We start from the raw sequence: 24,504 nt of genomic DNA, 5'->3' as shown, positions 1-24,504 counted from the left end.
GGTAGTCGCGAAAGAATGTTGATTAAACGTTTACACGATTTTACGGAAATAGTTAATTAATACTGAAACAACTGTAACGAAAGGTCGGTTGTGGTCAGTGCCCTGTCCTTGCGGAAGGTACTAGAGACGGACGACAACTTCAGTAGTGGACTTATTGATCGAAAACATCGTCAGTGGTAATATTTTTTCCGGATTTCCGCTTACATCTGGAACTCTCGTCTGCTTGCACGTTTCCGAGAGTTGGGCACTGATGTTTCGGGCGACTTTCACGTTGGTTTGCGGCAAAATACATTCCTTGATCTGAAATACAACGAAATGTGACACTATTAATGAGTGCTTACGTTCACTTTTTTCCAGGTAAACGTGCTACATTTCGTTGTGTTTCACATCAAAAAACGTATTGTGCTCCAAACCAACTTGAAATTAGGCCAGAACATCAGCGGCCAACCCTAGACCACCTGGGAAATGCGTAAGCAGACCACTCTTTCAAATGTACGCGGAAATCAGGAAACAATGTTACCACTGACGATATTTTAAATCAATAAAACGGAAAGCAAATGGTGATATCAAAATGCAAAATTGTTAAGCACCTGTGGACACTAAACCACATTAATGAAGAATTAACTAGGATGAAGGATGCATCATGGCATTCGCTTCGAATGGTAGAGTGAAACCGCCGGAAATCATAATCTGGATGACCGAAAACGACTCGAGAGTCTTACCATCTCGTTCGACCCTTAACGAGTTATACGGGATACCAAGCGCATACGATATGGATACTCGTAAGGACGATGTCAATGAAACAAAGAAAACGAGAAAGTAACAGACATTGAATCAGTAACTGTCTGAATCTTCAATACAAAAGCAGAAGTTAAAAGCGAACGAGCAAGCCCCTGCTAATAATTTCTGTTGGTATCAAAAAGGTAATGTCAGTAGAATTACAGCTCGCTTAAAAGAATGCAGGATGCAAGATGTCTTCTACCCGTTTCATTCGTAAGTGAATCGAGGAATGTCCTTAGCGCATGAACACTAAAAGCGTATCCTTTGTCACACGGTTTACAGTGTTCTGCATAGTATACGCGCAGATGTAGGAAACAATGAAAGCCGATTTATCATTTGCAAAAATTCGCTTTTGAGTTTAGTATCTGGAATAGGCAATTTAAACGGCGCATGTTTCTCCAAAACCGAAAACAGTACAGAATTCCTAAAACAGGAATTACGTGAGCTAGGAGACCATGTATGGATAGAAAATTGTAAGTCTCCTAGGAGAGGAACTGAACAATAGACCACGAGATAGTAATACTACCTGAACTATGTTCTATAATTTCAGTGTCTTAAGGAAAGATCTGTCATGCCGTATTTGAAATCGGAGGGTAACAGGTTCCAAATTGGTTTCTACGAATGTGCAACTCCGCCCATAACCTACATTATTTTCTCAGCTGTTTTGTGGGTTTGGTGTCCAACTAGGAGCAGCCCATCCTTTCCTCACAGTGTGTTCAGAACGCACGTTCTCGAATCGCCTCAAGGCAGCAGAGGCCGCGCTCTTCTTCCGCGCCTTATTTGTCTCATAACTTCGGAAAAGTTCCAGTTTCGTTTTGGAGATTTCTTCTCCCACGGCAAAGTCAAGCTTCACTGCCAGTCGGTCGAGGCCCTACTTCTGGTCTAGATCACAGCTATATGCACGAGCATTCTCACCACCCTAAGGACGTTATCGACTAGAGCAAACAACAGGTGGATCAGTAACAACGTGCGGTGCTTCTGTTATTTTTATAAAAAATTTTCTGCGCTGCTCCAGAGAAGATAAGTGAAGTGTCTCAGACTCGAGCTCTTGGATACTTGGAAATGTCTCACCATTCTACTGGAATTATCGAGGTAAGTCCTAAAGCTATGATTTAGAAGGGTCAATTAGCAATCGAACGAGTCGAGGTTCAACACTCGACTAGTTATAGTTCCTCTATGGCACTTTGCATGTTTACTTATTGCCGATACATTTGTATGTGCATGTAAATACTGTATGGCGAAATGTGCTTGTTCTATTTTGTGAGTAGCTATTACTCGCAGGCGACTGTGAAGGGCGAGTGTAGTGTTGTCTTTGTGTTTCTTCTCAATCCTCATCCTTCGTCCTTGCATGGAACAGGTAGGGACATTAATATAGACTCTTCCACATTTAATAGTATCCTTTACCACGCACTAGACGGTGATTTGCAGGTATAGATGTAGATGGTGCACTGTACACTTCTTTCGAATCGCGTCAACATAGCTCTGCAACTTAACGTCACCCCACGGACGGATCACCAGCACGTCTTATATGATGTCACTCGATGAGAGGGGCTTAAGAATCATCCCAGGAACTTTACGTGACAAATTCTCTTCCCTTTACTAGCCAAGTACCACTGTTGAATGTTTCCTCCACTACCAGGATTCGAACTGGATACCTCTACGCCGATCGCCACGGCACTACCGCATGTTACTGACCTCGGATAAGGAAAAAACGTGAAGTCGCCCTAGGGTTCGGTTTTCCTTTCAGTCTCCCCCCCCCCCCCCCCACCATCCCTCCCCTCACACTTGTCCAGCGTAACTAGTTTCTTTCTCAGGTTGGTCGGACAAAGATACACCGCCTCCTTTTCCACCTTAAGAAACAAAGCTGGTGTTGTTTAAAGCACGCGTCACTTAAGTGACCGCTCTCCACGGTTAGAGTTTTTGTTTGTGTAGGCATCTTTCGACGTTTCTCAATCTAATGATGTTAGGAAAGCCGTCAAATCTTACGTGCTTAATTTTTGGTGCTGTTTCTAGATATGTTTCTTATATGCATCAAAACTTCGTCAATGATGTACTGCAAACCTTACAAGTAAATTAATGACATAATAGCTACTAGCAGTTCGTCTTCATCCATCACAATGGCAGTTGAGTTCCGTTGATGTGAATTAAATTACTTTTTCAATAGCAAAAAGCCGCTTTTGAAAACTTTATTTATGAGGAGACGTATTTCGAATTTTCATGTTGTGTATTTAACTGTATTACACAAATTGAGGATGGATGAAAATCCGAAACCTGTCTTGCCGCAAATGAAGTAAAAGAAGTGGTTGGTTGTTGTATGAAAACCCGAAACCCGTCTTGCCGCAATACAGCAAAAGAAGTGGTTGGTTGTTGCATTTTCTCAAGTAAGAATACACATAACTATCTTAAATTAGCCGGCCGTTTGTGGCCGAGCGGCTCTAGGCGCTTCAGTCTGGAACCGCGCGACCGCTACGGTCGCAGGTTCCAATCCTGCATCGGGCATGGATGTTTGTGATGTCCTTAGGTTAGTTAGGTTTAAGTAGTTCTAAGACTAGGGGACTGTTGACCTGAGATGTTAAGTCCCATAGTGCTCAGGGCCATTTCATCTTAAATTCTCTAATCTACTAACTTACAATTAAGATACTAGTTACGATGTAAATTTTACGGTACAGTACCATCGACGAAGTTTATGCAGAAAATAGCGAAGAGTGTCAGTTGACAACAGTAGAAGGAACAAATTAGGAGCTTGATACAGATGGTTTTCTTAAGCTCCCTGCCAGAAATGCATTCGTTTCACGTCACATACCTCGTTGTATTGTTTATGCGGGATCTTGGATCCAGGCGTACGTGGAACGCTTAGAAACGACTTCATCGACGAACCATGTCTCTCCGAAGATAATCGGAAAAGCGTCACCACTGGTAAATCACATTTTTAAGTGTCACAGCTACAGTGTTGTTTTGTGAATTTGGGTAATTAGGAATCAATTAAGTTGCGGCCTCGCCCGCTCGCCGAGTGCTGTAAAGCGCTGCTTTTGGGATACGGAGAGGCAAACCTGTCCCCGATTGAATTTTCTTCGCCGATTAACGGCGAGGGCTGATGGGCCGGCCAGCCTGGGTGTGGTTTTTAGGCTGCTCCTCACATGCAGCTTGGTGAATAGGGGGCTGGTTCCCTCGTTATACCTCGGTCACAGAAAAAATTGGAAAATGTTCTCGCGCTTGGACATAAATTTACTCCAGCTGCATAGAGATGGGGTACATGAATTCTGTCCCCGTGAGGCGGGGGAGGGGGGAGGAGGAGGCGGGGGGAAGAGAATGTTGACGTCAGGAAGGGCATCCGACCACCAACCTCCTCTACCATTGCCTCAAACCGTACAAAAATGCCGACCCCGCAGCATAAACAGGAAAACGCACAGAAGAAGCAGAAAGTTGTGGCCTTCACAAAGGAATAAGGAAGGCTGGAAAAAGTAAAGAAAGTTTGATTTTAGCGTCACTTCAATACCGAAGTCATAGACGAAACACTGAGTCGGATTACACATTCTCCTCACGCGAGTGAGGGAAACCACAGAAATCTAAATAAGGATGGCCGGCCGGGGATTTCTTTACGTCAGTCTAACATCTGAACCGATAACAATTTTATAAATGGCAAAATTTACCTGACAAAAAAATTGTAAGGCAACGACGTTTGACGCGGTGTCGGGGATTCTTTTATTTGTATTTATGTATATTTGGAGTCTCTTCAGCGTGCTAGCTTTTCAGAAACAAAAGTGAAGAAATTGAATTTTCTCGAGCTTTGTCCATCGAGGTATATCGTTGGGGTGCTAAACTGACCACAGTGCCGACATTAGTTAGATTAGGATGCAGAAGCGTACATTCAATCGTTTTGACCGTGTGGCATTCACGGCTCTGCTACAAACAGTGGCGCCAGAGGAGGGGGATGCAGAATGGCTTCGGCGAAGCAATCACTTTGTGTAATTAATGGCAGCTTGCCTTAAATCGGGATAAATGCGAGAGAATGGCGTGAAGAGGAGCTTTTTGTGTACAGCATTAGTATCTGGATTCAGTTACATCAATCAAATACCGGTATATAGGATTAACACCGCACGGCGATGTCAAGCAGGGGAACGGGAAAGAAAAATTAGTTGCTGTAAGACCAAACGGACGAGTTAGGTTAATTGCGTGAATTGTGGGAAGTTCAGAGCTGCAGTAAAGGAAGCTATGGTCAAAATAATTGTGAAATAAGTTCCTGAATTTTTATTTATTCATTTATCGTATGGCATCTACAGAGATAATCAATTTCATACATTGAAATATAAAGCATTTATTTACTAAGATTTAAGATAATGTTTGTTCGATGATGATTGCATTATTTAAATATTAATTAAAATATAGTTTTTATATAGTGCTTCAGTTATCGGTGTGTGCCTACCACAGTGCGACTTGAATTGACTTCAGCCATTCTGCAGCAAAATTTGTTGCTCCTAGCAGATCATCGCAGGTCTCTTCCTGTCTCCGTTGTGGACATGTTCCGTACTGGTAGAGCAGTTGCCCGCGAAAGGCAAAGGTCCCGAGTTCAAGTCTCGGTCCGGCACACAGTTTTAATCTGCCAGGAAGTTTCATATCAGCGCACACTCCGCTGCAGAGTGAAGGTCTCATTCTGGAAACATCCCACAGGCTGTGGCTAAGCCATGTGTCTGCAATATCCTTTCTTTCAGGAGTGCTAGTTCTGCAAGATTCGCAGGAGAGCTTCTGTAAAGTTTGGAATGTAGGAGACGAGGTACTGGCAGAAGTAAAGCTGTAAGGACGGGACGTCAGTCGTGCTTGGGTAGCTCAGTTGGTAGAGCACTTGCCCGCGAAGGCAAAGGTCCCGAGTTCGAGTCTCGGTCCGGCAAACAGTTTTAATCTGCCAGGAAGTTTCATGTTCCGTACTGTTTGATCTGGAGCTCCACAGTCGTGTTGAAGATTTTCATCCATTTTCCACTTGCAGAGCACAGCTTTCATTCTGACATGCCCTGCTCTGATTCTGTTCAGGAGTCCCCATAATCTCTGAGGAAAATGGATTCCTGGAAGTGATTTGGTTGAATCTGCTTGTCCCCTGTAGTTGTGGTTCTGAAAGGCTGCTGCTCGATGTTCCTAGGATCCACACTACGTCCTGTCGAATTAAATTCAAAAGCCGTATATATTGTAAACACTGCTCCGCAAGTCATATGTGTTTAAAAAGCGGTAGCTTGAACAGTTAGAAAGCTGCTAAGTGAATAATTGTTCTTTACTGACAGCTGGTTTCCGTCATTAGGACCATCATCTAGTAAATATAACAGTTTTCAGCATAATCGTTGCTTAAAAGGAAAGTTATGAATATGTCCGTTGTAAAACAACATTTGCTGCTGCAGTCACGATTTTCCTTTGTTTGTTTTCTACACAACGCATTTCGGGAAATACTTCTCATCATTAAGTACATTTTACATATGCTATTACCTCTTTAGGCGTGATTCTTGTCATATGTGAATCGAAAAATGTCTTATAACACGAAAAACGCGTTCGATAATGGGAATAGTTACCGGAAATTGGTCGCGTGGCAAATAAATAAAGAAAAATCGAGAGTGGAAGAAGTAAATTTGATTTCATAAAAAATAAAACCATTATTTTTATAGTCCGCAGCTCGTGGTCTAGCGGTTAGCGTAGCTGTCCCTAGATTATTTTTACAGTCGCACGCTTTCAATACGGACAGGAAAAGGAAGTCCCTTGAAATCAGATACACAGCAGAAGGTAAGGTTCCATTAACCTTCTCCATGTGACCGAAACTTTTCTTTAATTGCAAACATTTCGGCACATTTGTTGACCGCACATGTAACGGTTGTGAAGGGTGACTTTGTTGGTTACTGTCCTGTGATCGCACTGAAGGTAGCTTTGTGAAGAGACTGCGATTCACAGCCTATGGGCCACGAAGAAAGCATCATTAACAGCATCGTATTTTTCTGTCTATGGTGTATTGCTGCGTGGTTAATCATATACAAGGTGTCAGTATTCAGGGATATGACAGGAAAGATCCTTCGAAGCAGTGCAGTGTGTTAGAAACCGGGCGCCATTGTATAGGAGAGCATATAAAAATACTGTAAGCAAAAAAGAAACAATAACTAACCGCTGATGACGCTTTTAATTAAAGAGAAGTGCGGCTGATTCAGATAAGACTTTATATCGGCTCTAAAATGCATACCAGTACCGTAGGAGCTATGAGAACTTCTTAATCTTCGTTATTGTGGAACAAATCTCTTCTTCTGTAAGCTCTTTGCTTGCCATATTTGGAGAGGTGGAGCTATGGATCAAACAAGGCAAAAGTGTTCAGTAAACATAGACTCCTAAGTCCATACCTTAACGTCTATAAGCATTGTTCATCTTCGCTACTGTGAAACTCATCTCTTCTGCTGAACAAGTGCACATAGCTTTTAAGGTATGCATTTTAGAACCCATGTTTATTGGGCAACTTTTTGTTGTTTTCGTCGATGCTACTTCCTCCCAAAATATAGAAAGCAAAGAGCTTGCAGTAGAAGCGATTTGTTTCATAGCGGCTATGATGAAGTGCCCATAGATCTTGAGGTATGCGTTTTAGAGCCCATGTTTACTAAACTTCCGTACTTCGATTGATCGTTCGTGTCATACTCTGAGCATTCCTCCAGAGAACTCTTGTATTGTATTCGCGGTAGTTGTCAGTACCGAGTGACACATCTGTTTAATTTCAAACATATTCCTAAAGCAGAGCGGAGAATCTTCGTTTGGAACTGAGTTTACATGTTTTACGTGTTGTCTCTCTTTTCTTTTTCGTTTGAAGCCCCTCTTTCGCAGTCGTAGTGTGACACCTTATGTGGGGATTATGCCGTCTTTCGAGATTGTACGTATAATGTCTTATTTCGAAGAACCGCGTTTCACTTTATATAAAAGCATCGTCAATGGTCAGTCTCTATTTCCATTTGTTCTCCCACGCACGGGTGTCCGATTTCTTATATTCTCGCTTGCGTATTTTTATATATTCATATTAACCTCAAGATTACGGGTACTTTGTTATATGACACACGAAGTACACGTAACCGAGACGTGTATATTGATACTTGAAAACATGCAGACGAGAAAATATTATGGCTAGTGTAGTGCAGTGTGTTAGGAACCGGGAGCCTTTGTATAAGAGAACATATGGAAGTACTGTAAGCAGAAAATAAACGACAACTGACAGCTGGTGAAGCTTTTAATTAAAGCGAAATGCGTCTGATTCAGATAAGACTTTATACAGCCGCAAAAGACAGCGTAACTGCCATATCACTTGTTACATATTTTATACACTTTCGATAAGTTTCCTCCTCGTAACTGTGTGAATGATAGGTATTTTTGGTTAATTTTCTTGATGACACCTGTGCAATAGCGCGGAAACGTAATCGAACGACATTCAATGACTAACATGCTTAGAGGTGGTAATTTGCTCATATGATAACTGCGGGGTAGGCGGCTGCCCAAAGAGCCAACTTTTCACTCGCCCTCACCATCACTTTCTCCTCGGAATAATTAAAGTGGACGCAGCAATAATGAGAAGACCGCTCCCGTATTTTATAAAAGATATCTCCGAAATTTGAAAGCGAAGTTTGCGCGCTGCCTGTCCGCTTTGTTTAACTACATCGGATGCTGTGTAATCATCCTCATTTATAGACGGACGCCCTAATTGTGACAAAAAAAACGAGCAGAGTCACTAAGCGAGGCTCCCTGTCGCTGCCCTTACGTCCCTTAATTGGAGCTTCGGCGATACACTTCGGCGGGGAAAGATAAAAGGAAGAACTTCGTTTGTATTGACGCGCCCCTTACACGGCAACTACTGTTACGGAGACACTAAACAGGAGACGGTCTACCTGAAATTTCTCTCCTTCTTCTATCAGAATTTTACATATTAGGAGCCCGAAGAATTTTTTCACCTTCATTGTACATCGAGAATCGGAGGCAGATGTACCACCCGGTTTGATCGTAGCAAATCAGTATAAAATCGTCCTGTCATTTGATGAATTTCCATTCCCTAAAATTAGAGACTTGAGTGCGCTTGGCTATATTTATTTATTTAGATATTTATTATTATTATTATTTTTCATATTATTGTTATTATTGTGTACTGCTTATGTACTGCACATATGTAATATTAACTTACAGATGATGTCTGGGTAGATGTAAGAGGTGACCTGAAGGCCCTAATCCTATCAGGTGAAATAAATAAATAAAACAAAAAAAATACCGACTCGGAATAAGCAAGTTAACAGTTTCATAAATATTTCTTTTCTTTCTGTGTGTGCATGAACACCGAACGTCGTCATCTTCGATTATCTGAATACGTTTGTCAGAGGATCGTGTTCTTTGGGCCAAATTATTTGCTTTGGGAATTCAGATTTCTTTATTTCTTTAACCAGACAGATCGAAATCCAAGCGCTGATTTCAAAAGACTAGGAAAAATCTTGCAATTGTAGTTTATTAAAGAAGAAAAAACGGGAAAAAATGGAGTTTAAATTTCCTTCTACTTTCAGGTAGTCAGAGACGGAGTACAAGCTCGGAGTGGACAAGGATGGAGAAAAAATTCTGCCGTTGTTATCTTTCAGGAAACATCCCAGCGTTCGTCTGAATTGATACGGGGAAACAAAGTTAAAACTTTAACCAGGATGGCCAGACAGGGATTTAAACGCCCTCTCTCCCGATTTTGAGCGTAGGGCCGAAACCATTGCGCCATCTCAATAACTGGGTAAGTCGTTTTCCTCACTTGGTATGAAATTCGGCCTACTTCAGTATCTTTAAAAAAGGCACTGTACTTCATTTCGACCGTTTACAGTAGCCATAACTCCGAAAATAAATAAATTAACATGCAAAAATATTTTGTTTTACTGATATAACGTACCAGATACTCAGAAGAAGGAAGATGAAAGATTAACCACCCGCCGAAGTCATTAGAGATGGAACGGAAGCTCAAACTAGACAAGGATTGGAGATGACATCGACAGTGGTGCTGCTGAATCTACTGAATGCACGATTTCAGATCTCGCATCAAATAATTTAGCTAAATTTGGACAGTTAGCGAGGCATTTCAACCAAGCTTCTCCAGAAAACGAGTCCAGTAATTTGATCACTTTGTCATCCCGTTTGATACCAAATAATTTCCACCGAATGTAGAGACAGAGGTCTTCTAGACGAGTCTCGACGATCAGATGCTCTCCTTTCTCATCATTTCAACGTAAGAACACCACTGAATTCAGCTCATACACAGATAACCCATGTTACGTAATCATACGACACACGACACGAAAAAATTAACTCAGGAGAAAAAAAAGTCGATTGGTTGAATGATTGGCTTTGTGTGGCTTTTGGTAGTATACATATACATCACTTACCGCTAGAGATGCTACGACTGTCTTCCACACTGACTGCTAGTATAACGAGAAATTAGTATTTCAAGATTTAAGGTAATCTGGATAGGTGTTCCTTTAGTGCAAATAAAGTGTGTAGTACAAAAAGCTGTGTGTATTAAATTTAACTCACCTTAAAAGTGATTGGATGGATTGATTATTAGCTCAGGGGAAGTATAATTTTGAAGGAAAATTAGGGTTCAACGTTCGTCGATGATAAAGTCATTAGAGACAAAATGCAACTTCGGGTTGACAAAAGGTGCGAAAGAAGATCGGCTGTGCCCTTTCAAAGGTGCCATTCGCTTCAGGCGCTTCGAGGAAATGGCTGGACAAGGATTTGAATCGTCGTCCTTCCGAATACCAGTCCAGCTACCCACCAGCGCGCCACCTCGTTTTTTTTAAATTATTATTTTTTTACATTCTTCCTCGCCTTATAACACCAGCTGTTCTGCATAGACTTTCGGTCTTCAAAGGAACTTTCCACAAAAAACGAACCGAGAAAAAAGAGAAATGAATAGGGAAATCCTCTTGATAAATTAAGCTCAAAATCTCGCCCTTTGTATCTTGAGGTAGCGCAATTCACGTCGCGCAAATTACCCAGACTATATTCATCCAGTATTTGAAAATGAGAGCACTTAGCGACTTCCAATAATTTTTACACATAATTTCAAAATTTTTCGGGACTTTTTCCCGCTGACACCACCCACAAAATAATGAAAAGCAGAAAGGTTATCTGTTACTATATTTCCGCTGTCCATGACTTCAGCATGAGGTGCGACGTTTTAATTTATTACTTCCTTACTTCTAATTTTATTCGAAAGACATTTTGAAGGCAGTATTCACAAATCCCACTGCATGTACCTGCAAAATTATATCACTGTACGGCACACGGTTCAAGAAATATGACGTCTTAAACATTGAGATGCATGAAAAACTAACTTTTCGGAGCTGTTTTATACATGGAATTTTGTTTCTTTAAAGAATCACTGTTGGGGTGGGATGGGGGTGCTACTGGTAGAAAGCTATTATCCACAAGCCAAACATACGTGCAACTATACTGCTGCCATAAGAAATTTTTACGGCATCTTTCATGAACAGTTTCGAAAAGTTACACATCTTCAAACAATGAAATACGTTGATCAATGTATGTGCTGCGTACAGAAAAGTATTTTTATGCAAAAGACATTGTGTCTTGGAGTACATATGATTACTCTTGGGTATTAACAGAGCATTTATTCATAGTTCCGCTTTTGGAACACATTTGCATCCACATGGATATCTTTACTCCGTAAATAACCTAGCGGTGTTTGGCGGAGGTTATTTGTGGTAGCATTATCATTTCGCCCTCCTCCATTCATGAATAGAGCGCGGCAAGCCTCCTCAAATTTTCTCATCGTGGTCATTTCGTGAGACGTATTTGGGAGGAAGTAATATGTTCAAATGGTTCAAATGGCTCTGAGCACTATGGGACTTAACTTCTGAGGTCATCAGTCCCCTAGAACTTAGAACTACTTAAACCTAACTAACCTAAGGACATCACACACATCCATGCCCGAGGCAGGATTCGAACCTGCGACCGTAGCGGCCGCTCGGTTCCAGACTGTAGCGCCTAGAACCGCTCTGCCACTCAGGCCGGCAGTAATATGTTGCCTAACTCTTCCTGGCACCTACGCACACGAAATTTTTGAAGTAAACTTCCATGTGATGTACAGCGCCTTTCTTATAGCTTCTTCCACAGGAGTTTGACGAGAATCTCTCTCGCTTACTAATCAAACACGTAAAAAAAAAAAAAAAGCTCGCGCTTCTAAGAACCTTCTCTAACTCTTCTATAAATCCTGCTTGGTAACGGTCGCAGGCTGACGGGCATTACTAAAGAATCAATCGAACAAGTCTTTTGTGAGCTAATTATTTCGTGAATGAATTATATTTCCTTGGTACTCTCCCTATGAATTATAGCCTGCCGTCTGATTTTTTATGCGGTAATTCTACTCCGGACGGCTGCTCCTACATTTCCAGTGATTTATGTCTGTAGTCTAATCGAACAGTGGCGTATCTTTCTCGCTAATACGAGTAAATGTCCAGCAGCATCCAGAATGAATCTTGCACTCTGCAACGGAGTCTACGCTGTTTTGAAGCTTTCTGGCAGATGAAAACTGTCTTCCAGTCTTCTCGACGGGCAAATTTCTTACATTATATTCTTTGGTTGATGCTGTAGTGGTATTCGCGTTGACGGCGGTTCAGATCCCTGTCGGGCCACCCATATAAAGGTTTCCTGCGCTTAAGGTAAAAGCCAGGGTTTTGTAATGGATGCGGTCAATTACCTTCCTCATCATTTCGCAGTCCAAGCTTGTTCTCACTCTCTAAAGACCTTTCTATCGATGGGACGTTAAATCCTACTTTTCTTTAGTTTTTTTAAATGTCAAATATAGAGTGCCCGAACAGACGGTGTAAAATTTGTAAGAGTGTTTTCTGATCAGCAGAAAACGTGATCTCCAGAGTCAGTCAAGTCCGCCAAGCGAAGGCTGAGCAGAGAAATACGAGATTAGTCGCGAACAACTTGTGTGTCAGGCTGTACTGCGCGGGGGCGGGAGCTCAGTCTTGCTTGACGGCGCGCTGCCTAAGACGGCTCACCGTTTACTAACAAAAAAAGTTGTTACCATTTTTACTCACAGTGTTCCGTTGGGTATTCTGCGTTCTTTCGTTAACATTTTTCACTGCCGCCAATGTATTGTTGTAATTCAATGCTGTACGTCTCAACTGCTGCAGGTTCAAATGGTTCAAATGGCTCTGACAAGGGAACCTCTCCATCGCACCCCCCTCAGATTTAGTTATAAGTTGGCACAGTGGATAGGCCTTGAAAAACTGAACAGAGATCAATCGAAAAAACCAGGAAGAAGTTGTGTGGAACTATGAAAAAAAAGCGAAATATAAAAACTGAGTAGTCCATGCACAAGATAGGCAACATCAAGGAGGACGTGAGCTTAGGAGCGCCGTGGTCCCATGGTTAGCGTGAGCCTCTGCGGAACCAGTGGTCCTTGGTTCAAGTCTTCCCTCGAGTGAGAAGTTTAGTTTTTTATTTTCAGACAATTATCAAAGTTCAGGCACTCACACATAATCAAATTCGCTCTCCAAAATTCCAGGACATGTTCAGATTTGCTTGGACATATGCAGGATTTGACGGTCTACACACGGAAAAATTTGAAAACGTTAAATACATATGTTTTGACAGAGCACAGGGAAAACTGTGCGACTGTGAAACTGTTGCATTCATTTGTTGCAGTTTATGTGACAAACTCTTATGTTTTCACCACTTTTTTGGGAGTGATTATCACATCCACAAGAAAACCTAAATCGGGCAAGGTAGAACAATCTTTTTACCCATTCGCCAAGTGCACAAATTAGGTGGGTCAGCAACATATTCCTGTCATGTGACGCACATCCCGTCACCAGTGTCGTATAGAATATATCAGATGTGTTTTCCTGTGGAGGAATCGGATGACCTATGACCTTGCGATCAAATGTTTTCGGTTCCCATTGGAGAGGCACGTCCTTTCGTCTACTAATCGCACGGTTTTGCGGTGCTGTCGCAAAACACAGACACTGAACTTATTACAGGGAACAGAGACGTCAATGAACGAACGGACAGATCATAACTTTGCGAAAATAAAGAAAGTAAACTTTTCACTCGAGAGAAGAGTTCAACCAAGGACCTCTCCTTCCGCAGCTGCTCTCGCTAACCACGGGACCACCCCGCTCCTGAGCTCACACTGTCCTTAATGTTGCCTATCTTGCGCATGGACTACTCAGTTTGTGTATTTTGCTTATTTTTTTCATAGTTACACACAACTTCTTCCTGTTTCCTCGATTGATCTGTGTTCAGTTTTTCAAGGCCTATCGACTGTGCCAACTTATAACTAAATCTGAGGGGGTTGCGATGGGGAGGTTCCCTTGTGAGCAATATGGCACTTAACATCTGAGGTCCTTAAACCTAACTAACCTAAGGACATCACACACATACATGCCCGAGGCAGGATTCGAGCCTGCGACCGTAGCGGTCGCGCGGATCCAGACTGAAGCGCCTAGAACCGCTCGGCCACACCGACTGCTGCAGGGCATGGTGCACTGAGCACATGTCATCAACAAAATAACTTAGAAAACAATGAATGACGGATTCTCTCTCACACTGTTCGGACGATTAGGCACATACAGTTTGCTTAACTCATTTCCGGATTCTCTGTACATTTTTAGGACTCCCATGCACATACAGTGCGATTCTGTAAGGACGTTTCAAACTTTCAGGGATGATGAGTAAGGGTAAATGTATCAAATTGAGGTCAGAGGCCTTGGTCCAGGGACGACCGAGTCGAAGTTATGAGCGAAGATCGTTCTGATACCTCTGACAGTGGGCGTCCTCTACGGAAAGCTCTTTGCTTTCCATATTTTGGGAGGAGGTGGTATGGAGCAAAGCAAGGAAAGAATGTCCAGTAAACATGGGCATTAGTTCATCTCTGCTGCTGTGAAACACATCGCTTCTATCGAAAAAGTGCTCATAGCTCTTAAAAGACATATTTTGGAGCCCATGTGTACTAGACAATTTTTTCTTGGTCCATACTACCTCCTCCCAAAATCCAAAATACGAAAAGCAAAGGGTTTGTAGTAAAAGAGGTCCCCTGACAGAGGTATCAGAAAGAGTTTTGCTCATAACTTTTGACTCAGTCGTAACCGGACCAGGGTCCCTTGCCTCAAATTGATACATCATCCCTGAACGTTTGTAACATCATCACGGAATCACCCTGCATACACACTGCCATGCAGCGACGTTTCGGCACGTTACGTTTCCGGAAAATTTTTGAAAGAAATCAGCCACATGTATAACTTGTATATTCGTTTATTTTTAATTTAGGTCTTCATCTGCCATTAAGAATGTAAAAAATTGATGAAAGGCAGCACAGAGACTGAAAAGAAGTTTTATCCAATAACGATCTTTTTTTGGAACTCAGAAAGTGTAGGAGATGAAATGATCGGCGTGAGAGCTGAAATGAAAAAAATATTCAAAATTATGTTTATTTGTGGAATCTTCATTCTGCGATTCGACTTTTAGTGATCATCATTTGGTACCTGGCACAAAGGTAGTTCATTTCTGCACTCTCCATTATAATTCGAGAAAGCAGATCTGCTCCAGAGAGATCAGCTATTTAAAAAATAGCCTACATGCAGTGTCCGAGAGAATAATGCCTAGCGATTTGAATCGAATGAAAATTTTGGAAATGACTTCCAAGAATCGAATATTCCTTGCTGAACTGATACCACGATACAAGCATTCATTTTCGGACTGAAAATTTTGTCCTGCCACTTACTAATAGGGAACTTGCAATGCTAGAGCGATAGTCCATTATACGCACTGCTTTAACAGACCTGGAGAACATCGCTCTAGTGATAAGCGAAACGTGAAATTAAAGGGCGTATGTTTGCAACAGTTTGAGATACAAGATATCGCGTGAACTGTCACGAAAATAACTGATAAATTTTCACTGACGAAGATCAGCCCTTAAAACTCAAAGCGGACGGACCACTTAACGTGAAACGCACTTTTCTAATAGAGCAGATGGACATAGACTTCGTTCTCTTAACTGTAGCTCTGGCCATTTTTTCATTCCCTATCTATTTCACACACTTATTTATTTTTTGAGAGTATGAAGAAATTTAGTTTAAACTGTTAACATAGTTTTAACAGGAGAGCATATTAAAACTTTGTTTCGACCAGGTACGAGAAATGAGATGGCGTTTCTTTATTTCTAAGTCTGATGTGAAAATTGCAACGTGATGTGGCGCAGACTGAAGGCAAGGGACTAGCGTGCAGGAGGAGCTGGGTTCAAATTCCCGCGCGGCCCTCCAGATTCAGCTACCCGTAGTTTTCCCAAACAGCTTGAGGTAAAAGCTGGTGTGATGCCATTGGTTTCTTTCCTCATCCGTGTCTAATACGAGGCCGTGATCCGTCACTAATGATTCCGTCGTCGATGGGGCGTTAGATCCAAATATCCGATACTTTGTGGAAATACAAACTTAAAAATCCGTGGCGTAAGTTAAATGTTTCTTCGAGTTTATTCTAATAACCGTTTTGATGTTGAATAACGGATAATAATTTCTATCAGTCACGACATACACTTCAAACAGGTTGCTTTCATAGCACGTGCGAAATAACACTGACTGGAACCGAAAAGATATGGTTCAAATGGCTCTGAGCACTATGGGACTCAACTGCTGAGGTCATTAGTCCCCTAGAACTTAGAACTAGTTAAACCTAACTAACCTAAGGACATCACAAACATCCATGCCCGAGGCAGGATTCGAACCTGCGACCGTAGCGGTCTTGCGGTTCCAGACTGCAGCGCCTTTAACCGCACGGCCACTTCGGCCGGCAAAAAGATATGAAACCTAAGGATTTTTAACCTACAGTTCATTAGGTAAGGTTCTCAGTGTGTGTTGACTTAGCCCAGTTTTCTTCCGCTGAAACCTCCTATAATCAACTTTGGCACAAGGAGTAAGTTCCAGTTTATGTGAATCAACAGCTACTTCCACACTTACACCTCTCGAAATTCTTTGCCTTCAAACTCATTTGACCGACGAGCCGTATGTGTTATTGTCGATGAAAATAATTTTAAACTTCATTGTCCACTGTAAAGTCTGCAGCGTCTCCTGCCTTTAATGTAGAGGATGTTAACTATTATCGGTACAAACCAAAGTGGCGAGTAGAGGACAATGAAACAAGAAAATAATCCTAATAAACATGAGGCCGGAAATTAAAGGTTTGAACCGATACGACATGTTACAACGGACTACATGATCACTTCATCATATTCTCCGAGGATCCAGACTACAGATATCCAATTGAGGACAAACATATAACAAGTGTTGTAAATAGCCACCGTTCACATAAAGGTAGGCTTCAGCACCTCTCCTCGTCGATGCCTCCATACGTTCAAAAATCCCAGGCGTGTTCCGAATGCACTGTTAACAATCCACAATGCGTTTCCGGAGTTCATCGGCACTATCTGCAGGGATGGAATGCACCGAAGCTGTTAAATATCGACATATATAATGGGCGAGCCACTACTACTGATAGCCTGGTCTCGCGGTTCTAGGCGCGCAGTCCGGAACCGCGCGACTGCTACGATCGCAGGTTCGAATGCTGCCTCGGGCATGGGTGTGTGTGATGTCCTTAGGTTAGTTAGGTTTAATTAGTTCTAAGTTCTAGGGGACTGATGACCACAGCTGTTAAGTCCCATAGTGCTCAGAGCCAATGAATGAAACTACTACTGATAAACTTGTTGTCGAAACGCTATTTACCAGTACTTACGTATCCGGAGTGACGATAAAATCAAACGGGGACAATTTATCACTTTGTAATTTACGCTTCACTTGCGGTGTTTCGAAATGAACGTAGCCTTCGATATTAAAACTTATAAAATTAGCATGGCTTCACTTGTGCATACATCGCATCGGGGAAATCATTGGTATCCGGACCTATGTTTATCAGGTTTATTTGCTAGTTTCATTGTCCTCTAGTCGCCAATTTCGTTTGTATCTATAAAAGTTAAACGGACTCTGTGTCTTTAAATCTCTTTTGTTTTTTTCTTTTCTTGGTGCCAGTGTGTCTTTGTTGATATAATTTTTATACTGCAGTTGATGTAAGTCACTTTTTATATTCACAGGTAACTCGTTTGCCTGTTGTCTATAGGCTTTTCGACGGCATTGCTTTTCGTATTAGCTTCAGTTCTCATTTCCTTTCCGTAACACGTGTGCGTGAGAAGATCAAAGAAAGCACAGGACAACGGATTTTTAAGCCCCCTCCGTAGCGTTTCGTTGTGCGGAGTAGCTAGAAGCGGAGATGATATTTGACGCGACGCGAACAGCCTCGGCGCCAAGAAAAGCTACACAGAAACGGGTTGGCGCTGCCAGCCCCTGGCGAGACACTGGCTGCAGTTTTAATATTCTTTCATTGCCTTATATCCTTCTTCACCCCTATAATCGGCGTTCCCTTTTTTTCTATTTTCTCGTGATTGCCCCTCGTCCGCCGTCTCACTCGGCGCAAGGCGCCCCTCCCCCTCCCCGTCTCTTCCCCCACCCCCACCCCCTCCCCTCCCGAGGCCTTGCTGGGGCCGCCTGCCCATTTCCCCAGAGAGCTTATTGCTAATTTCGCAGCAAACGACCAAAGGAAAGAAATCCTTACAGAGCATAGCAGCCTCCCTCAGTCGCGTATCCATCTGAATGCCAAGTAGGGCCGCGCCGTCCCTCCCTGCTTTGCATTTTATTTTCGACTGTTTCGCCTGTCTATTTTCGTTTTTTATTCTGGTCCGTCTGTTTCTTACGAGGCAGAAAACGCCGAAGAAGAGAATTTCTTGCGGAGCTTTCGATAGCGAAATAATAATAGCGACTCGCACTAATCCCGTGGCAGACATTAGCGAGGGCTTGCTCGGCGGAAACAACAGTGGCTCCGGTCAGGCGTGGTTCCATTCTTCTCCTGTCGTTGTATTTAGAAGCTAGCAGCAGGCATTGTGAAACTTGAGTTTCTTCTGGCGCGTCGAATGTTCAGATGACTTACGGGAAGGCAGCCGGATAACGTCCCCGACAACCGTCGATACTTCGACACCCCTTCACTTTTAAGGCACAAATGAGATGAGAGCTCTGTGCATGGCAACTTAAACTTTAGATGGACGGCATTACACCAACGAGGAATCAAAAGGCAACATACACTGTAAACAACTGGCGTCTACAAATATGGACAATGCCAGACGTTATCGATAGTGAAATATTAATTAGTAACGGGTGACCAAGAGGCACTAATTCTGTCCGTCTTTTGTTTTGACCAGGAAAACAGCGAGATTACAGACAGACTCTAGAGCCGGCTGTTGTGGCCGAGCGGTTCTAGGCGCTTCAGTCTGGAACCGCGCGACCGCTACGGTCGTAGGTTCGAATCCTGCCTCGGGCATGGATGTGTCTGATGTCCGTAGGTTAGTTAGGTTTAAGTAGTTCTAAGTCCTAGGGGACTGATGACCTCAGATCTTAAGTCCCGTAGTGCTCAGAGGCATTTGAACCATTTTTGAACAGAATCTAGGCAAATACCTGCATCTGTATTTATACCTTGCTGACAAACCCCGCATTTCCCGGCAAATCATTTCGCCAATTTTCTATTAGAAACGAAAACAAATGAAATGTCTGCAGTGAAGCAGCGAAAAAATTTCATTTCCATGTATTCGTGAAAACACCTTTGAAATTACGAAACGATCGTACAAAGAAATAAGCATAATATAAAAATGTATAAGTATAGCATCCAAATTACGAAACATGATCCCCAACAGTTTCTCTACGCTGCTTCACGTGTCTACAACGCGATTTTGTAAATATCTTTATGGCAACGCCTCTTCATAGCTCTATAAACGGCTGTCGTTTTCACCTACAGCCGTTTGCGTTTCGCAGTTGAAAGCTGTCAAAGGCGCTGCCACGTGTTGTTGACTCGGTTGTAGGACTTTCACAGTAGTAACGAATAAGTGTATTAAAATTTCATGCACGTTGCGGCATTTTTTTTTACGTATCTCAGTGTTTACGACGTCATATCTCCTGAACTATATGTGGTACCGTGATGTACTTCTTTATGCGCATTTAGCGGTACATATGGATACTATCTGCGAAATTTACTATTAACACAGTTAGCAGCACAGAGTAATACGTTTAAGCGTCATGCATAATGCGGCAGTTTTTCGCTTATCTCATTGCTTATGATGTCATATCTCCTGAAATATGGGAGTAGAAGGTTCTTACCCCCACAGCGATTGTTGCATGACAGTAAGGGATATGTGTACCAAGTGTGATTGAAATGTTCAAATGGTTTAGTTGGAGAAGTGAAACATGCACACACACACACACACACACACACACACACACACACACACATACATAAATTTTTATAATATAACTTATGTATGTCACTTGTTAGTTTAATCTCAACAACAGTAACATAGTTCTGATTGCTCGCCCGTTGTTAATTAGTATTTCACTCTCAATAACTTCTGACGTTGGTCTTCTTTGGTTGCGTGGTGACGCTACTTGTTTACGACGTGTGTTGTCTTTCCGCTCACGCCGTCTTTTGATTCTTGCTTGGCGTGGCCTCGCCCATCGAAGTTTTAAGTTGATATGCACAGTGGTCTATTGTTTCGTTTGTTCCTGAAAATGACAGGGTGTTCACCTGTCAAAACATTGGCCGTTGTCAGTCTGAATTCTTGTAAATTATTTTAACGTACAGGAATTATCTGAACGTGAACGAAGTGAGAAATCAGACAGCGTACATCTGTTGTTGGGGCCGTATCATGCGGAGTAAGATTTTCTGTTTACTTGATGGCTTCCAGGTAGGTGACGTTGCCTGCTAGGCTGTTTATCTGCTGGGAGTTTTGTTTTCGGGTGATAGTTCCGGTGCTTTCTCCCTTGTAAAAATCATGGGATGTTATCTGCACAGGCCAATCAAGAGCCACGTCGGCATTTGACGTCGCAACCTGAAATCGCGGCCGCATTTGGTTGGAACTTCACCTCGCATTGCCTTTTAACTACAATGAATGGCTACTCAGTGGATCAAAGAAAGCACTATTATGCTCATAGGGAAAAATCGTGCTTTTATGCAATGGCAGACCTTACACCGTGAGGCAGCGTCGGCAAACAAGCCTACTACCAGCCAACATTCACGCGAGCTGTCAAGCAAACGGGTTGATTTATCATTTTGATTTGCTTGCATTCATGTTTATTTTCGTGGCACGAAGAAAATTTTGTCTGTGTTGGATGGTGCACATCATCTAGTAGTAGAGTTCTGGAGGGGACCTCCGACTGTGTTATTCCACATTTTCCCCTTTCAGACAAGTGCCTTCAGAAAAGGTTTCTTTACACTTAAACTGGTATTCGGTGGTAACAAATGTCTATCAGTGACATTATTCTTGCTGTTGCCATTCTTCATTTTATATCCTCTCCGCTTAGGCCATCATTTGTTATTTTGCTACCCAAATAGCTAAATTCTTCTGTTACTTTTAGGGTCCCATTTCCTATTCTATATAACGGAGCATTACTGATTTAATTCGGTCACATTCCATTGCCCTTGCTTTCCTTTTGTTGGTGTTCATCTTATATCCTCATTTCAAGACACTTATTCTCTTCAAATGCACTTCCAAGTCCTTTGTCGTCTCTGACAGAGTGCCCGCATCTCGTGGTCGTGCGGTAGCGTTCTCGCTTCCCACGCCCGGGTTCCCGGGTTCGATTCCCGGTGGGGTCAGGGATTTTCTCTGCCTCGTGATGGCTGGGTGTTGTGTGATGTCCTTAGGTTAGTTAGGTTTAAGTAGTTCTAAGTTCTAGGGGACTGATGACCATAGATGTTAAGTCCCATAGTGCTCAGAGCCATTTGAACCATTTTTTTTTGTCTCTGACAGAACAATTTGTAAATTGTCCTGCAGTCCATTAATTCTGACCTTACATTCTCGTCTAAGAATTAATGTCTTGTGCCACACGTGTGAGAAAAATTATTACATCAACACGTTTGATAAGCTACTGTGGTTTCTTGACACTTCTTTGCTGGGGTGTCTGATCTCTATCTCTGCCATTGCTGAATAGTACACTGAATCACATGATGTCTTATTTTCACAGCAATAAGAATCGACTCATCTTTCGTACAATTACATCGTCAATTTTAGGATACTGTTGGGGCTCCTCAGTTGTGCGCTCCTCGAAAGAGAAAGGTCGCGGTATCGAATCCTAGTCGCACCCCGTAATGTTCAAGTCTGCCTGCAATTTTTCGTTTACGTCTAATAATACAACGATTCGGCAGAAACGACACATGGCTGGGATTCCACGTTAAACTGTGGATCCCTTTTCTTCAGTAGGATTTCTGGTTTAGGTTAGGGACATACAAGTCGCCTAAGCGACGTCCAATTGAAAGACTTACGCCAGAGCCTTGAGTCGCGCCCAATTATTCCTATGCCCCTGAATTGTCACTAAGAATTCATTTAAGCCAGCTGGGTGCAGATCCCTCGCAAAACGGTGCTAGTAGGGAGTTATGTACCTCCACTCGCAATTTACACCTCTGAAACTGAACAACGAGAACGTATTTTGACACGAAACTCTCTCTCTCTCTCTCTCTCTCTCTCTCTCCCCGGGGCACGTGAACACAAGATATCGAAACTCTCCATGTCTTCCCTTTGCATTCCGATCATGGACCTGGCATCGCAACCGTACAAAATAGTCAGAGCAATAGCCCAGACACGAAGTTCTTTAGCTGTTGGAGTCTCAGTTTCCTGGCTGTCTGATTTCGTTGATTGCTACTTGTTCAGAGCATGACAACCAGAGGCCTGAGTTCAGACCTCCGGCCGGCTTCCAATCACAAGAGAAGAATATGAAGCTATTGATTTGGTGATAAAATTACAGATTACGACAGCTAATTACGAAATTAGTCTTAGATCAGCAATTTATCGTAGTTTCCAATATTTTACGAAGTATTTAATGGCCGATGTGGCTGTCAATATCAAGAATACTAATAGCAACTGAAAGTGGTCCTTCAACTGTTGGACTTGTGGTCAAGTGGTAAATCCCCTACCGGGAAATCGAAAGTTTGCATGGTCAAATCTCGGTCGGAACATGGAATATTTCAGTCTATATTTAGCCTACCCTTTACTTGAAAATTCACCAGGAACGAGACTCGGTTTGAGATTCCATCTCAAACTGCAGGTCCCCTTCCCCACTTGTGTTGCTAAGGTACGTAGCGACACGCAAGTCGCCCTACTGACGTCCAATTGAAAGACTTACACCAGGCAGTTGAGCCACAAGGAATTATTACTATTATTATTATCTGGATGTTCCCGGTAAAACCACGTACACGACGAACGGTTTCCTATTTAAAATTCAGACTGATAAACGTTACATCAGGGCTATTACAAATGATTGAAGCGATTTCATAAATTCACTGTAGCTCCATTCATTGACATATGGTCACGACACACTACAGATACGTAGAAAAACTCATAAATTTTTGTTCGGCTGAAGCCGCACTTCACGTTTCTGCCGCCAGAGCGCTCGAGAGCGCAGTCAGACAAAATGGCGACAGGAGCCGAGAAAGCGTATGTCGTGTTTGAAATGCACTCACATCAGTCAGTCATAACAGTGCAACGACACTTCAGGACGAAGTTCAACAAAGATCCACCAACTGCTAACTCCATTCGGCGATGGTATGCGCAGTTTAAAGCTTCTGGATGCCTCTGTAAGGGGAAATCAACGGGTCGGCCTGCAGTGAGCGAAGAAACGGTTGAACGCGTGTGGGCAAGTTTCACGCGTAGCCGCGGAAGTCGACGAATAAAGCAAGCAGGGAGCTAAACGTGCCACAGCCGACGGTTTGGAAAATCTTACGGAAAAGGCTAAAGCAGAAGCATTTCTTAAACAGGAGATTGGAAAACCGATGGATCGGTCGTGGTGGAGATCATGATCAACAATTCATGTCATGGCCTCCACGCTCTCCCGACTTAACCCCATGCGATTTCTTTCTGTGGGGTTATGTGAAACATTCAGTGTTTAAACCTCCTCTACCAAGAAACGTGCCAGAACTGCGAGCTCGCATCAACGATGCTTTCGAACTCATTGATGGGGACATGCTGCGCCGAGTGTGGGAGGAACTTGATTATCGGCTTGATGTCTGCCGAATCACTAAAGGGGCACATATCGAACATTTGTGAATGCCTAAAAAAACTTTTTGAGTTTTTGTATGTGTGTGCAAAGCATTGTGAAAATATCTCAAATAATAAAGTTATTGTAGAGCTGTGAAATCGCTTCAATCATTTGTAATAACCCTGTACATGAATCCAAACAGTTAAACGTGACAGAAATTCGAACAGATAAACTTTGTACTTATGAAATGTATATCTATGGAAATATTGTTTAATCTCTCGTCGACGACGAGGACATTAGAGGCAGAGCACGAGCTCAAATTGGGGAAGGTTGAGGACGGAAATCAGCTGTGCCGTTTCAAAGTAACCATCCCAGCATTCACCTTTAGTGATTTGGGGAAACCGCGGAAAACGTTAAGCTTTAATGGGCGGCCGGGGATTTAAATCGCCGTCCTCCCGAAAATGAGTCGAGTATCTTACCGCTGAAGACTGAAGAAGACGAAAAAGAAGCAGAAGAGAGCGCTTAGTCTCGAGAGTACTTCAGAAAAAAGCTGCAGAGTATCTGGTGGGCACCCTGACAGAGGGTTGGCTATACACGGATGGCGCTGGCGTTCCGTCGATAGCAA

At 42.6% G+C, this 24,504-nt stretch overlaps 1 non-coding gene across 1 annotated transcript; it reads left to right on the top strand.

Annotated features, from left to right (window-relative positions):
• The first annotated feature begins 5,592 nt into the window (after positions 1–5,592).
• Trnar-gcg lies at positions 5,593–5,666 on the top strand. Its single transcript has one exon. It is a non-coding gene; the product is annotated as a tRNA-Arg (tRNA).
• Positions 5,667–24,504: the final 18,838 nt, after the last annotated feature.

The sequence above is a fragment of the Schistocerca americana genome, chromosome X, assembly GCF_021461395.2.
Source record: "Schistocerca americana isolate TAMUIC-IGC-003095 chromosome X, iqSchAmer2.1, whole genome shotgun sequence".
NCBI lineage: Eukaryota > Metazoa > Arthropoda > Insecta > Orthoptera > Acrididae > Schistocerca > Schistocerca americana.
This window is presented reverse-complemented; position numbering and strand designations above follow the sequence as displayed.